This window comes from Balaenoptera ricei, chromosome 9 (assembly GCF_028023285.1).
Source record: "Balaenoptera ricei isolate mBalRic1 chromosome 9, mBalRic1.hap2, whole genome shotgun sequence".
In the NCBI taxonomy this organism is placed as follows: domain Eukaryota; kingdom Metazoa; phylum Chordata; class Mammalia; order Artiodactyla; family Balaenopteridae; genus Balaenoptera; species Balaenoptera ricei.
The window spans coordinates 95,720,965-95,737,159 of NC_082647.1; the positions used below are offsets into that span (position 1 = coordinate 95,720,965).

General features: G+C 43.6%; 1 long non-coding RNA gene across 3 annotated transcripts in view; it reads right to left on the minus strand.

Annotated features, from left to right (window-relative positions):
• The window catches only part of LOC132372087 (uncharacterized), a 102,303-nt gene that overhangs the window by 58,492 nt on the left and 27,616 nt on the right, over window positions 1–16,195 (minus strand). Inside the window, exon 4 of one of the 3 annotated variants that reach the window (XR_009505090.1) lies at window positions 3,825–4,944. The exons of the other annotated variants lie outside the window; for them this stretch is intronic. This is a non-coding gene — a long non-coding RNA (uncharacterized LOC132372087). Of the gene's footprint in view, window positions 1–3,824; window positions 4,945–16,195 lie in introns of those variants that run through there. 3 annotated transcript variants of the gene reach the window in all.

Below are 16,195 nucleotides of genomic sequence, written 5' to 3' on the forward strand. Positions count from 1 at the left end.
CTATAGCTTTGTAGCATAGTCTGAAGTCAGGGAGCCTGATTCCTCCAGCTCCGTATTTCTTTCTCACGATTGCTTTGGCTATTCAGGGTCTTTTGTGTTTCCATACAAATTATAAAATATTTTGTTCTAATTCTGTGAAAAATGCTCTTGGTAATTTGATAGGGATTGTGCTGAACCTGTAGATTACTTTGGGTAGTACAGTCATTTTCGCAATATTGATTCTTCCAATCCAAGAATGTGGTATATTTCTCCTTCTGTTTGTGTCATCTTTGATTTCTTTCATCAGTGTTTTATAGTTTTCTGAGTATAAGTCTTTTGCCTCCTTAGGTAGGTTTATTCCTAGGTATTTTATTCTTTTGATGTGGTGGTAAATGGGATTGTTTCCTTAATTTCTCTTTCTGCTCTTTCATTATTAGTGTATAGGAATGCAAGAGATTTCTGTGCATTAATTTTGTATCCTGCAAGTTTACCATATTAATTGATGAGCTCTAGTAGTTTTCTGGTAGCATCTTTAGGATTTCCTATGTATAGTATCATGTCATCTGCAAACAGTGGCAGTTTTACTTCTTCTTTTCCAATTTGGATTCCTTTTATTTCTTTTTCTTCTCTGATTGCCATGGTTAGGACTTCCAAAACTATGTTGAATGAAAGTGGAGAGAGTGGACATCCTTGTCTTATTCCTGATCTTAGAGGAAATGCTTTCAGTTTTTCACCATTGAGAATGATGTTTGCTGTGGGTTTGTCATATATGGCTTTTATTATGTTGAGGTATGTTCCCTCTGTGCCTACTCTCTGGAGTGTTTTTATCATAAATGGGTGTTGAATTACTTTCTGATTTTGATTTGGGAATTAGCTTGCGGTTCTTTTGCTTTTGTAGTTCGACTGATTACTGACAAACTTCCTCACTCTGGGTCCCAGGACCCAAACTTCTCTCCTGGGCAGGTACTAATTCTTCCACTTATCATAATATCCCACTTCTGAACATATTCACTATTTTGTACTCATCTTAGTTAATTCAACTTATACCTACATTATTTTCTTTGGCTGTAGCACTTCAGAAAGCAGCATGAAGTTTTGGGTTTTTTTTTTTTTTCCTTCCCAGAATTAGAAAACGCTTCTTCAGCACAGGACCTTAGTATTTTCTTTCCTGGTCTTTCAACTTCATTTAACACCTTTGCACCCACCCAAGAAAACAGAAAATTTTCTAGACTGTTTCAAGGGATTACACACATGATTTATTAAAATATACATTCCTTATAAAACTGTGACTTTGCTTTAGTTCACTAAAATGTACAACACATTTCATGGGATTAATTTCTAAAACACTTTTGGGTCTTGGGATGGGTTTCAAGAAGCTACAATTAACTATTGATTAGTTGCAAGTTGATTTTTTAATTTGTTGAAAATTTCGCTTCTTCTGCCTGTTTCACCATTGTCTGCCTGTGTTTGGCTTCCCAGCTTCAAACCGCCAGCCTAAAATGATAGAGTTCTCTGTCCCCTGTGTGCCAGACACAGTGAATAACAGTATAGAAGGAAAATACACATCCCCCACGTTCAAGATTAAAACGCAGATGGGGAGAGAAGAAATCACGAGGGATTATAAAAACAGTATAAGGCAGTTTATACAGTAATGACCATGCTCCAAGTTTTTCCTTTTTTAGAATCTATATTAGTCTGCCAGCTTAACTGACTAGATAAACTGAGTGATTTGTTTTCTTCATTCCTCTGACCAAGCATGGGCTATCAGGGAAAGCAAGCCGGCATTTTCTCAGGGGCCTATGAAGTAACTTGAGATTTGTATAAATTTTCAGGAAAGAGAGGGAGTAGTCATGGTCTTCTGTTGCTGGAACTTTTGCGCAAAAGCTTAGGCATCATTGGAGTTCTTTATGGAGAGAGGATTTGACTTCCAGGCAGTGCTTGGAACAGGCCGCCATCAGGGACATCCTCCACCCTCCTCCCCGTTCTCTCTCACTTCAGTCATTGCTGTTATGTAAACTCAGTCACTCTTTCCCTTCCCGCTCAGGTTTGCTCATCTGGGCAGTACCTTTTTCCAATAGGCTGGCCTTCTGTAACCTCTACAGGGAGCTTTGTCACAAACACAGGTCCTGATTCACCTCGTGTACCAGCCAAAGAATTCTTAAACTCTTATTTTTAAGAACTCATTTCTTTTTAAGCAATATTTTATAATTATCAGACTCTGAGAAAGGAAAATCATACCCCAGGACCCAGAGAGAGGCAATTTGAGAGCAGGCTAGTGAGTGTTTCCTTTGTTTTAAATAGCTAGCTGGTCTCACCATTTCAAAGCGCTGACTTCAATTCTCAGCACTTCCTTCTTGGAATCTGCCAAATGCACAACATTGTAGGACAGCAAGATCTGGATCTTTGGTCCTCGGGTCAGGCTCTGATACTGTGCACATTTGGTTTTACACCCTCTGCCCCCTCTTCTTATTCAATCAGGACATAGACATAAAATGCCTGTTTCATATTTACTGAATTCCCCTTGGGAAGAGAATTGCAAGTGGTAAGAGAGTTAATTTCCCAAGAAATACATCTTAAAGGGTGCAGCTGGACTCCAGGAAATTTGCCACCTGGCCTGCCAGACAGAGCTGTTCAGTGGGCTCTTCATGTGATCACAAGTGCCTTGTCCACTAAACACTCCTTGAGATTTCTTTTGACTGTAAATCAAATTTACACGGAATCCAGGATTTCCATCTGCTTAGTGCTGCTAGAAATTCAGAATTTCTGACTTTCTTACTGCTTAGATGCTTGTTTGCCTGTTGCACTAAGATGAGCCATGTGACCAGTATCTCTGGGAAGTGAATGTTTGGTCCGGTTATTTTGTCGTCATGACAAGATGAAAACTAATTTTATGTATGTAAAACTTGGTCAGAACCACATACTATATGATTCTATTTATATGAAATCTCCAGAATAGGTAAATCCATAGGTACAGAAAGTAGGTTAGTGGCTGCCTAGGTCTGGGAAGTTTGCGGGGAGGGGAGGAATCAGAGTGGCTGTTTATGGGTATGGGGTTTGTTTGGGGGGTGATGAAATGTTCCAAAATTCTTTGTGGTGATGGTTGCACAACTCTGTGAATATACTAAAAACCACTGAGTCACACATTTTAAATGGGTGAATGGTATGAAATATGAATTATATGTCAGTAAAACAGGAAATACACAGGCAGCATGGGGCAGGGTGTATACATGAACTTGTTCCAGTGAAGGAGACAAACTACCATGCATCACTGAAGGAGTAGTCTGGTCTCTCATCCTATTTACCCCGACAGTATATACAGTTTCTATTTGGGGCCTTTTTTATAGTCTTATTACAGTTAGTGAGCAACAGTTAAAAACCACAGTGAGGACTTGGTTACAGCTTTCCTTTGTTTTCCATCAACAATAAACATGACTAATGTCACCAAGGCTCAACTCAACCACATGCATGGATTCAGGAAGTTTTGCACTCACACTGGGGGCTACTGGGCCTGACCAGCTGGAGATTTGGCTCCTCGGAGAGACAGCAGTTGGCTAAACGTGTGCTCTGGAGCCAAGATGTTGGTGAAGGCTGGGAAATTGTCTTCCTCTGACCTGGGGGTGAAAGGTTGCTGTGGAAGGAAACCTGACAAAGAGAAACCTGCCAAAGAGAATTCTCTGGCTTGCTGTGGACATACAGGCTGGGAATTCATGAGAAGAGCAGATTTTGAGCCCAACGTTCCTCTAATTAACCTCCAGCCCAGCACCCCTCTTCCACCTCCACCCCCCCATCACTGACCTCCAAGGGAAACCATACCCGATCAGGGGCACAGGCCAGGGGGACCTATGATGAAGTGACTGCACCAGAGAAAGGATGCAGCAGGAGCAAAGAATATGAGATAATTCTCCCCTGTCACTTAGTAACAAGGGTCTATGATGGTTAATTTTATGTGTCAACTTTGCTGGGCCACAGTGCCCAGATATTTGGTCCAACATTCTTCTGGATGTTCCTGTGAGGGTGTTTTTGGATGAGATTTACATTAAATCAGTGGACTCTGAATGAAGCAGATTGCCCTCCATGATGTGGGTGGGCCTCATCCAACCCACTGAAGGCCTAAATAGAACAAAAGGCTGACCTTCCTGCAGCACGAGGGAATTCTGCCAGCAGACTGCCTTACCACTTTGTCAGCAACATCAGCTGTTCCTGGCTTGCTAGCAGAACCCATGGTTTCAAACCACAACTGTTTCCTGAGTCTCCAGTCTGCTACTGGCCTCCATTGTCAGATTTTGGACTTGCCAAGCCTCCACAGTAGATGAGCCAATTCTTTAAAATAAAACTCCTTTGCTGTATATACACATCCTGTTAGTTCTGTTTCTCTGGAAAACCCTAACTAATACAGGCCCATAATTCCCTCTCTTCAGGAGTGACACTTGGAGCAGAACAGACATACAGCTTTGATCTCACCAAAAGGAGACTATAAGACAGCAAACCAGGGACAGGAGCTTCCTAAGTAGGAGCTGAGGTCTCAGTGCAGTGACACAGTGAGCACAGGTGGTGGGAGAGCCACATGAGAAATGCCCATGGTGCCTCCAACTAGAGAAGAGGTGTTGGGAGACCATACTTCTAAGCAGTACCCACAGCTGGTATAGCCTGGAGAAATGTGGTTTCACTGAAATACTAAAGCACGTCCTGCCTGCCAAGCTGGAGTCTTCATGTAGAAAGCTTCTTATAGGGAGGGTCAGTTGAGGTTGGCTCTCCAGGCTTGGAAGGGGTCATTTCACATTTCTGTTCTTTGTGGACAAAGCTCATCAAATACTCATTAGGCATGGGCAGCAACAGGAATCTCCATGGTCAGCTTCTTGAGCTACCTTCAGAGAGTGGAAGCTCCCCTAACAAACAACAAATAGAAACTCTGGCGAGTTCTTATACACCTGGGACAATGTTTGGCAATCAGCAGGGGCTCACATCCTGAAATAAATAAATGACATCCATTTAGTCACGCTTGCTGCAAACTATGAACTTCCTTGAAACATACAGACACATGCCTATTCTGAAACGAGTCACGCTGGTAAAAACATGGAAGGAGAAACGGGCTTGATATTTAGGAGAAAAGGAGAGGAGCGCCGCGTGGGCAGTTACGCAAGGGAAGGTATGGAGGAGGAAACGAGGAAGCAGGAGCAAGGCAAAGGCCAAGGTCAACTGAAATAGGAAAATCAGCCAGAAGGCACGTTGCTAGGTCTTTGAAGACATTTCCTTCGAGTCCCACCCTACTGCAAAGCCTAACAATGCTGGTATGGTGAGTGTTCTTGCTTCGGAGCCTCTGAGACACGTCCTGTCCATGCTGCTCCTTTGGTACATGGCATGGTTTTCTGGACTCATAAGCATTTCTGTACAAATGTCCTGATTCTTCAGTTAAATTTCAAGGCAGCCACGCCCGCCCCCATGTTTGGAATAGTATATCCTTAGTGCAAGAAATATGAACCAGACTAGGATTTAAGCACAAAAGAAATTAATACAGAGAATGTGGTGCTTATAAAATAGTTCGAAGTACTGAAGGAACAGGCATCTGGGCTGGTGCCTTTTGGAATGACTCCCTGAAAACCCAGAGAACAGGTTCCCCCAGCGCCCCCCCCCCCCCCCGCCCCTGCAGGAGCTGTAACCTCTGTCCCACTTAGGAGGGTGGGGCATCAGGGGCTGTCCCTGGAGCTACTGAGTTCATGAACACACTGCAGTTGCTGTACTTGAGAAACGTGCAAGTTAGGATTGGGAACGCCCCCTTGCCGCTCTCGACATGAAGCTTGACCAGAGAAGGCTGATGGCCTCTGACTGACTTCTGCCCCCTGAAACTCACACAATCAGTGAGTGGCACAGGCTCAGCTACAAGGGAGTCTGGGAGATGTAGCTGTGAGCTTTCCAGCCTCTGAAACACAGAGAGGCACCCCAGGAAGAGGTAGGAATGGACAATGCAATTCCATGACAATACATTTCCCTCGCAAGTAGGGATTATAACGGATATTATCCTTGCCCTGGCTCACGGGTCATCTTGCGCTGGTTCTGTTCAGCCCCAGCCAAGATCAACCGCAAGGCCTTTCTTCCTCCCCAACCCCCATGCCACTAGAGGTCCAGGGTCCCGACTTCCTTCAGGCTGATGAGCATTCCAGGCTGTTGCAAGGATGGATCGTCCATGTGGAATAAGGAGGACAGAGACCCAGCAATTTCTCCTGCCTGTCAGGCAGTGGAGGAAGCCTGGCTGCTGTCAAGTGTAAGTCCTCACCACACACCTGCGAGAAGGCACCCACGGCAGCCCCTTGGCACAAAGCACAGAGCTCGCTCAGAGGCAGGCTGGCACGCCATTCTGGCTCCCCCCCCTCTCATCACTTCCTTTCTGTCTCCCCTCATCCCTCAGCCTGGGGAATACTTCCCTAATCTGGGTGAGGAGCTTTGCTTTCACTCCTCACGTTTCCTGAATCCGCTACCTATATTAGTCCTCTCCAGTCCATAAGGGCCTAGACCAATGGTTTTCAAATGTTGCTGCATCCAAATCACCTGGAGGGCTTATTAAGACAGACTGCTGGGCCTCATCCTCAGAGCTGCTGATTCGGGTCTGGGTGGGGCCCAAGAATTTACCTTTCTAACAAGCACTCAGGTGATGCCCAGGTGATGCCGACGCTGCCGGTCTGGGACTGCACTTTGAGAACCACTGGCCAAGGCTTTTGAAACTCCAGAATTCTGTGCTTTCTGCTCTCAGGTCCCATCCGTTAGGTATGAGCAAAGAATGATTTGTCTGTTCAGATGGGGAGGTGGGACAAGGGGAATAAAAAATCTTGGAGAAAAAAAAAAAATCAATGTTTCAAAAACATAAAAAAATCCTACCACTCAGTAACAATAATGGGGACCCCTTTGTTATGCTTTCAACGTTTGGAAGAGTGGTGCTTAATTAGTTGAAAAATCTGGCTCTTGGATGGTGCAAAATAATTTTTTCTTTGCCCCTGGAATCTTTTATCTGTCCCCACCAAGTATATCTTGGAGGACAAAAAGGAGCGAGTCCTTCTCTCTTCTCTTCCTCTCCCTCCTGGACCGTTCAGTCTCTCCGCCACCCCTCTGCCCCCTCAGGGTCTTGCTCCTGCCTCTCTCTGTTCCTGGCTGGCAGTGATGTGGCTCTATCCAGTCTTCTCCCAAGTGGAAGGGCTTAAGCTACTACTTCTGAACACTGTGCTGAGCCATGTACGTACAATACCTCATTTAACCCTCACAACAGTCGTGCAGGATGGTATTTTATTCTCGTTTCACAGATGAGGAAATGGAGGCCAGAGAGGTCACACTGCTAGGAGTTGGTGGATCCAGGATTTGAGCCCAGCTTTGTTTGGCTCCCGGTCCTGGACCCTTCCCACATCTTCATGATCTTGCATTATTTTGCATCCCCCACCCATAGGACAGAGACCTTCCAAAGGAGACCCGCAGTCACTGCAGGTGCAGTGAAGGAACCCCATGGAAGATGCCATTCTCCAAGCCAAAGCTTTTTGGAACACATCATTCACAGTAGGGGCTGTAGGACCATTGTTTCTACCCAGGAGACTCCTTCCCTGGATGTATGTTCATTTCTGGGACATTCTTTTTGAAAATGAACTTGGTGGGAACTTACGGTTTCACTCCAAAAAAATCCCACAAAATTCCCAGCAAACCCCAAATCATGTAGGTTGTAGGGAGTTAAGTATGTTATTTTTGGCAGAAATAGTTGTAGTCTGGCAGTAAGCTTCTAAAAACATAATAAAAGTGCTTTTTAACATCCTGTTTTTTCCTCCTGTTGTTGATTTTTGAGCATTTCTTCCCAAGCAAGGAGTTATGCAACAAGATTTCAAAGTTGCCAAACTTTTATTTTATTGGTAGTTTTATTTGGTTCCTTTTCTATGTTTCTCTGCACCTCATCTGCTTTAAACTTCAACTTAGGAATTGAGGTGGCCATAAAGCACGCTGAGAGTGTCCTAGAAACCACATGGGGCTGGATAACAGTTTCCTGGAGCAAAGTGAAAAGCTCTGAAAAGCTAATTGCAGGCTATGAAGGTCATCCATGGTCCCCTGTCAGTGGGTAGGCAAGCCTTAAGCCTAGGAATATGGTTGTCTATGATAACTGGTCCTTGATCTTCCTGAACCAAAATTTTCAGATCCCTGCGTCTTTTGGGGTTTCAAAAATGTCCATTCCCATTTCCCATGAAAGCCAATCTGGTGCACGGGTTAGGAGTATCGATGCTAGAAGTAGACAGCTTCATCCACATCCTGGTTCTGCCTCTTCCTAGCTGTGTGTTCTTGTGCAAGTTACTTGACTGCTCTGTGGCTCAATTTCGTTATAGTTAAATGAGGATGATAAAGCATCTGCCTCACAGGGTTGTTGTGTGGGTTGAGAAAGTTAATGCATATAAAATGCTTACTTAGAGCTGTCTCTGGTGTGTAGTAATTGCTCAGCTAAAGTTGCTCTCCTTATCATGAAATTGCTTTTGCCCTGGGATGTAAATCAGATCACAATATGTGACTACATCTATGAACATCTTTCTGGCTTCCAGACTGGTAATAGACTCACAAAGTCCTGGTCCTTGCCAAAGATGGGTGGTAGCAGCAATTCTTCCAGAACAATTTGCTTCTTATAAGCAATATTGCCATCCTTTTAGTTAGGCCTCTCTTGCTGCTCCATGTCAGAGATTAAAACCACGGGGGCAAAAGTCATAGATTCAAGCAATCTAGCTTGCCATCAAAAGCCCTGCTGCAAAATGTGGCCTCCCTTATTTCTAGCCTACTCAGGGTGGCCTGGGCATCATGAAACTTCAGTCCTGGCCCTGCCATTAACTAGTTGTGTGACACGGGACAACTTACTTCAGTTCTTTGAGTTTCAGCTCTAAATAGTAAAATTAAAGACCTGGGCCAGAACCCTAAGATTTGGAGCTTCCTAGATCCCAGGGAAACCTACATGGGCCCGAGGGCAGATGGATGGCTGCACTCAGGTGTAAAGTTTGATCGTTGCCAACAAGCCAAGTCTACTGGTAGCCAAGCAAGCTGAAGTAATGGAAGCATAAATGAGAGGCAGAACTATGGAGAACAGTATGGAGGTTCCTTAAAAAACTACAAATAGAACTACCATACGACCCAGCAATTCCACTACTGGGCATATACCCTGAGAAAACCATAGGTCAAAAAGTGTCATGTACCACAATGTTCATTGCAGCTCTATTTACAATAGCCAGGACATGGAAGCAACCTAAATGTCCATCGACAGACGAATGGATAAAGAAGATGTGGTACATATATACAATGGAATATTACTCAGCCATAAAAAGAAATGAAATGGAGGTATTTGTAATGAGGTGGATGGAGTTAGAGTCTGTCATACAGAGTGAAGTAAGTCAGAAAGAGAAAAACAAATACAGTATGCTAACACATATATACGGAATCTAAGGAAAAAAAAAAAAAAAGGCCATGAAGAACCTAGTGGCAAGACGGGAATAAAGACACAGACCTACTAGAGAATGGACTTGAGGATATGGGGAGGGGGTGGGGTGAGATGTGACAGGGTAAGAGAGTGTCATGGACATATATACACTACCAAATGTAAAATAGATAGCTAATGGGAAGCAGCCGCATAGCCCAGGGAGATCAGCTCGGTGCTTTGTGACCACCTAGAGGGGTGGGATGGGGAGGGTGGGAGGGAGGGAGATGCAAGAGGGAAGAGAAATGGGAACATATTGTATATGTATAACTGATTCACTTTGTTATAAAGCAGAAGCTAACACACTATTGTAAGGCAATTATACTTCAATAAAGATGTTTAAAAAAAAAAAAAAAAAAAAAAAAATGAGAGGCAGAGACATCAGTTTTCTAACGGATGGTGTCCAAGGCCCACTGGGAGGCCGCAGAGCTGAGATTCTGCACAGCCCCAGAGGTGCGCTTCCCCCAACAAACATACAGCGCATGGGAACCATGTAGCGGAGAAGTGAATGTTGCGAACCCTTGGCCTGCAGTTAAAGAGTATTTACCCGGTGTGATATTGTGCTTTATAATACGAAATAGATATCTGGTCATTGTCCCTGTTCCTGGCATAGTGCTCCAGAAACCCTTGGAATTTCCTAAGTGATGAGAGTGATAAAGGTGCCTTTTGTTAAGTCAAAGAGATGACTTTTAGATCCCACCTAAGGATGGGACTGGCTGCCAGGAGAACCAACAACGTGATTAGAGGGTTGCAACTTTCAGTCCCGCCCTCGACCTAAGGGGAGGGGAGAAGCGCCGGAGGTTGCGCTCAGTCACCAATGGCCAATGATTTAATCAATCACGCTTAAGTAATGAAGCCTCCAGAAAAAGCTAAAAGGATGGGCTTGGGAGAGCTTCCGGGTTGGTGAGCAGGTGGAGGAGGCTTGAGGACAGCGGCACGCTCACAGAAGGTATGGAAGCTCTGCGTCCTTTCCGCCACCTTGCCCTCTGCAGCTCTTTCATCTGGCGGTTCCTGAGTTACATAATAAACTACTAATCTGGTAAGTACAATGTTTCTCTGAATTCTGTGAGCCGCTGTGGTAAATTAATGGATCCCAAAGAAGGAACTGGTGGAAACTCCAATCTCTAGCCAGTCGGTCAGAAGCACAGGTGACTACTGTTCTTGTGATTGGCGTCTGAAGTGGGGTGGGGTGCGAATTTTTGTAGCACTGAGCCCTTAACCTGTGGGATTTGACGCTATCTCCAGATAGGTGGTGTCAGAATTGAGTTGAATTGTAGGACACCCAGTTGGTGCCTTAAAATTGCTTGGTGTGGGGAAAAAAACCCGCGTGTTGGAATTGAGAGCAGAAAGATACCTGGCATCAGAAAGATCTAGGTTCAAATTCCAGCTGTGCTATTTATTCTTTGGGTGACCTTGAGCAAGTCATTTAACCTCTCCTAGTGTTGGTTTCTCCAAGTGTTATAGTCATTATTAAATAAATAAGTGTATTAAACACCTAAGACAATTTCTGAGAGACTAATCTTTTTAACTATCATTAATTACTGTTACCGTCATCAACATTTTAGCAGCATCAGCTGGTGGGAAGAGGCAGGCAGGGGAGCAAACTTGGCTGGCTAGGCTGGCTCTGGAAAAGGTACTCAGGTGGGCTCAGTAGATAAGACAAGCTAGTATTTGGTCCAGGCAACCATCAGTATCTTCAGGGAGCAAAGTAAGCAGGGGGAAATGACTGTCTGGATGGTGAACCAAAGTCTTGACGGAGTCATGGCTCTTGAGCAGTTGACTTATTCCCAGCAGAGTCCCAGCCCATGGGGGCAGTGGCAGGGTGGATAAGGAGGCATATAGCTGGCAAAGAGCCAGACAGAGTAACCTCAGCTAAGGGGCAGGTCTTCGGTCCTAATGAGGGGAATTGAGGCACCAGGGCAGCGTAACGAGCTAGGTCACGTCACTGCAGGGGGGACATCCAGTAGAGGAAGGAAGGGTGGAAAAGCTGTGATGTGGGAGACCGCATGGGCTCTCAGAGCTCTGCCTGACTAGTCACGGCCACCAGTGACTCGGGCTCTCAACACAGCTCCCAGCAGTGTGATCACCTGGTGGCCAGGGAGGCGAGTGGTCGGTATATGGCAGTCTGAAGGAGATAGGAGTAAGGAGAACAGTCCTCAACAGTGACAAGGGCCTGAGCTTGGAAGAAAAAGACTTTTCTTATCTGCCTAGGATGCACACGTAGTTTTTTCTTGGAAAAGAGAGCTCCTGGGTCTATCCCAGCTATCTACTCGGTTTCTTAACAACTGCTGAAACAAAATGAAATGGAAAGGTTGGAGGGTAAGAATAAATAAAATTACTTGGCCTGCAGATTTGATGGAATTTCCCCAAATAGTTTACCAAATATGAAATGTTTTAGGCTCAAACTGGGATTTTTTTGTTTTGTTTCTTTTTAATTTAGAAGCAAGCCTGAATACTTGAGCCCTGTTATAAACCATGTTACCAGAAGTCTGGAAGTTTATACTCAAGTTTCCTGTCATTTTGTTTCCTACTCATTTGTTTGTAGTCATGCACTACCCATATGAGAGGAAAAAAAAAAAAAAACCTGGGCTAGATGGCAGTTCTTCTAAATCTCTTAGTTTTTTTTAACCTGCTCATAAGATTTTCATTTACTTTAACGTCTGTTTATGGTATTTACCTTTTGCTCCTCTACAAATCACTACGTGATTTTGGCCTCAGCTTTGTTTGAGCTTACTGAACTTTCTTGTTTATGCTGCCTGTGAGCCAAGTGTCTATATAAGGCCCACTCAACTCCAGTTGTGTGTCGTTGGATTTCATCTACACCTCAACTTTGAAACTAGTTCCTAAAGGAATTAATTCTATCTCCTTGCTAATGAAATGACTAACAGCAGCAACACCATTTTTAACTTTTTTCTAAGAGGAAATGCTTCAAAGTCTCTGGTTTGAAAAACGGGAAAAGCTGGCTCATATCTGTAGAGATTAAAATCTTCTCAGTGCAGATTCTAGACTTGGTTTTGTTTTGTTTTTTTTCTTTTTTAGCTGAGTTCATGGTCATCATCAAATGATTTAAAAATACTAATTTATCATACTTCTTATAACTCTCTCTGAAATATCTTCCAACTCCCTCTGGAACAAAAATTTCAACTTAGGTGTAGGATCTGAGGAGATAGTTTGGGGACAAATGGGTAAAGATTATTTTTTTGTGGATTTCATTAAAGCCTGTTTTAAAAATATTGTGCTATTAAGCTGTTTTTTGGAGTAATAATTATGTGGGCCTAAAGTTTTACATAAATAATCAGGTTTTATATTTTCATTTAGCAGTGCATAGATTTTTATTACTTATTAATGGAATACGAAGTGTTCTTGGTAGTTATTTTGGTTTCAAGTTAGTTTCCTATCTTCATAATCTTTATTAGATTTAACTGGTCTAAAACCAGCTAGAAAAAAATTCCATTATAGCTCTAATTTTTTGGTTTCACATTTGCAGAATCAGAAGCTTTTATAGAGCTCTGTTTTATTGGTAAATAATGTCTTGGTTTCACCATTTTCATAGTCCTACCTTTAGACTTGGTCACTGTAAAGAGATCCCTTTCGGTTCCGGCAGAAATAACTTTGGTTAGGAAGTAAATATTGGTAGATTTATTCTTAGTTATTGAGTTTTATTTGCAGATGATTAAAAAGTGAATGAGAAAGAAATTTTTTTTAAGGCATGGAATAGAGTAAATGTAAATGGGTTGCCTCAAATCATCATAAAAACATGTTTAAAATAGCATTTCCAGACCAAACAATGAGAGTTGTGTCACAAACCGGGGATAATCACTGTTTTTACTCTGTGCTCCTGAGGTCTATTTAAAAAATAGCATATACACATATTGTAAAAGAGAGAATCCTAAATTTTGCCGTACCGTGTGCGTACTTGCATGTGTATATAGCGGTCAGGAAGTAGTATTTTAGGCACAAAAAAACTGAGAAACTCTTAAGGTGTGGAATTACAGTAAACATGCCAGAGAGGGAAAGGGAGAAAAAAGGTGAACTAAACAAAAACCCTGATAGTATTATTTCGTCCTGTTCAGTGTTGGTAGAATGGTAAAAAGGGGTTTCTATTACATACAACTAAAAAGGACCAATTAGAGTGCGGAGAAGTGGTCTTTGCATAGTCAAATGCTAGGCCGGGAAAAGTAATGTCACCAGAAATTACTCTCGCAAGTTTCAGTAGAGGGCTGCTGAACAATAAGGCTTTGTTAATCCCATACTGGGTTATTCAAATAGTGTGTAATTCAAAGCAATTGCTGCTCCCCAGGCAGGAATTTACAATTGCTATATTGGAAGGGAGGATAATGTGTCATTCCAAGGGGAAATCAGGTCTGGAAAAGGCCTCTTGGTTGAAGAACCTCATATGTCCCAAAACAGCTCCAAAGCAGGCCAAGTAAAACAAACTGCGAACCACCCTGTGAAGTCAGTCGGCCTCGAACTAAGCTGTATTTCCCTTGCTTCTCTCCTGCCTTTTTGGTGGATGGCAAGATGTCCCCAGAGCAAGGAGCAACAGGGGAGGGGAGGCAGAGAAATTCCAGTCCTGGATAAGCTATTACCTAGAAAGTGACTGCTTGACCCCTGGCAGGGGCATACAAGTTCATTCAAGAGAACTCCATCATCCACGTATGGGCTGTGTGTATATTTAATTATTGATAATAGTGAGTACAGAGCATCCTCCCTTGGCATAAAGACGTTGGACAAGAGTCAGACATGAGTCAACTGCAAGAGGAGGCTTGAATCATATTTTGAACAATTTTGGTCAACAGTCCTTCAGAGAACAATCCTCCAGTTTTATGGTGTCATTTTTGTGCAATTAAATGTGAACAGCTTAAAATTCCATAACTTATGAAAAGTCAGCTTTGATTCCAATGATCAATCGATCCATGCTTCCAGGGACACCAAGCTATGTTAGTCCCCCAACACCCTATGGTGAGGCCATTCTGAGCGACCAGTTCTTGTGAACTAGCTAATTAGGCAAATAAATAGGTGGTGCCAGTAAGACCCTTATGAAGAACCCTCCTTAAATGGGGTGGGCCATTTTTGACCTGAGAGCTGCCTGTTAGGCACTCAGGAAACCGACAGGGAAGACCCATAGATGATACATCTCGGAGGATTTGGATTCAAACGATTTTTCCATGGTCTGGGATTCTGAGCTGCCGTTACATGTTGGAGCACGCGCTTGGCATTCAAGTGCTGCTAGGACAGAGGCACTGGTTGCTTGCCAGATATCTGCATGCTTCCCCATCAGTCGCAGCTGCTCTGTAGTGCGTTCTGTCCAACCGCTGGGACAGAAGTGAACTGTGTCACTTCCAGGCTGTGCACAGGAGAGCACGGGTGTGCTGTCCACTCGTTCTGTTCCTCTACTGCCAGCCAGGATGATGGAGGCCCGAGACTCCAAATGTCAGAGCCTCTATCAACCAGGGCTGTCGAGCAGGGTTCCCTTGTGTCTACCCTTCCACTCTACCACCAACCTGTATTGGTCACATAATGAAAGCAAGAATAAATTTTCATTGTGTTGAGTCGGGATTCTGGGCTTAACTGGTTACTGCAGCATAGTCTAAGCGAATACAGCTGCTTTTCTAGATCTTTTTGTAAAAAAACAAAAATCCATCTGGGGAAGGGATGAATAATCTGAGTGGTGCCATCCTTGAACCAGCCACGGAGGCTCTGCCAGTTTGCCTTTGCATCATGTGCCCCCAAACTTATTCCACTCGGGGGGTTGTCACTGTTCCTGCAGGGCGAGTTGAAGGAGGAAGTGAGGAAGAGCCCTGGCCGGTGGTGGGGGGGTGTATGGGACAGTTCCCTTCTGATGGTTTCCCTTCTGATTCACCAGCCTCCTCTTGGGATTTTAGGCTTGCTAAACATACGGTACAAATCAGTGAAATTATTCATTGTGGTTTTCATTTGAGTGAGCTAGTTTCCGCTCCTAAGAAGGGTCTTAACACAACAGGAAGTTTTTCTTGGATCTAGAAATGGAACTCTGCCTTCTGATATGAGTTTTTTACCAACTTCTGCAAATCTCAATTTTCCTACTTCCCTGTCAAGAGGGTGGGACAAATGGAAGAGACGAGATGAAACCAGAAAATGCTGATCTGTATAGTAGTAGAGTTAGGGCTGATTGGGTTTGGAGGGGAGAGGGGGAGAGAAAAATGGCAGCCTGACCAAGCCAGACCACCTCCTCCCAACTGACCAATTTATCTCCTACCTCTTCCGCCACTTTGGTCTTGGCAAAGAGGTATGAAGAGAGAAGTGAAGGGTCAAAGAACATTATGATAGTTGGTAGTCACCCCTTGATAGTAACCTTTGACATGTGTGTCCCAGCTGACATTCCTCGAAACATTTTGCTATGTCTCACCCATTGGATTCCGCTCCATGGGGACAAGGGAACATGTCTCAATACCCACCATGTAGAGGGCACCCAAGAGTGCCTGGAGGAATACAGGAAGGAATACTTGATTCTCATGACTATCTTTATAACGGGGGGTGAGAAAATCAAATACAATTTCTATTTTATGTATGGAAAAATGGAAACATTAAGAATTTGTTACTTGCTCAGAGTCACACAGGGGTCAGTTAAGAGGTGGAACTAAAATCCAAGTCTCCCAGTTTCTATTTTCTTTCAACTGTTTAACCAGTTAAAAGTCCTTTCCCCACCCCACATAATGATATAGACCATTTATCATCACTGCCATCGTGTAATGGAAATTATCA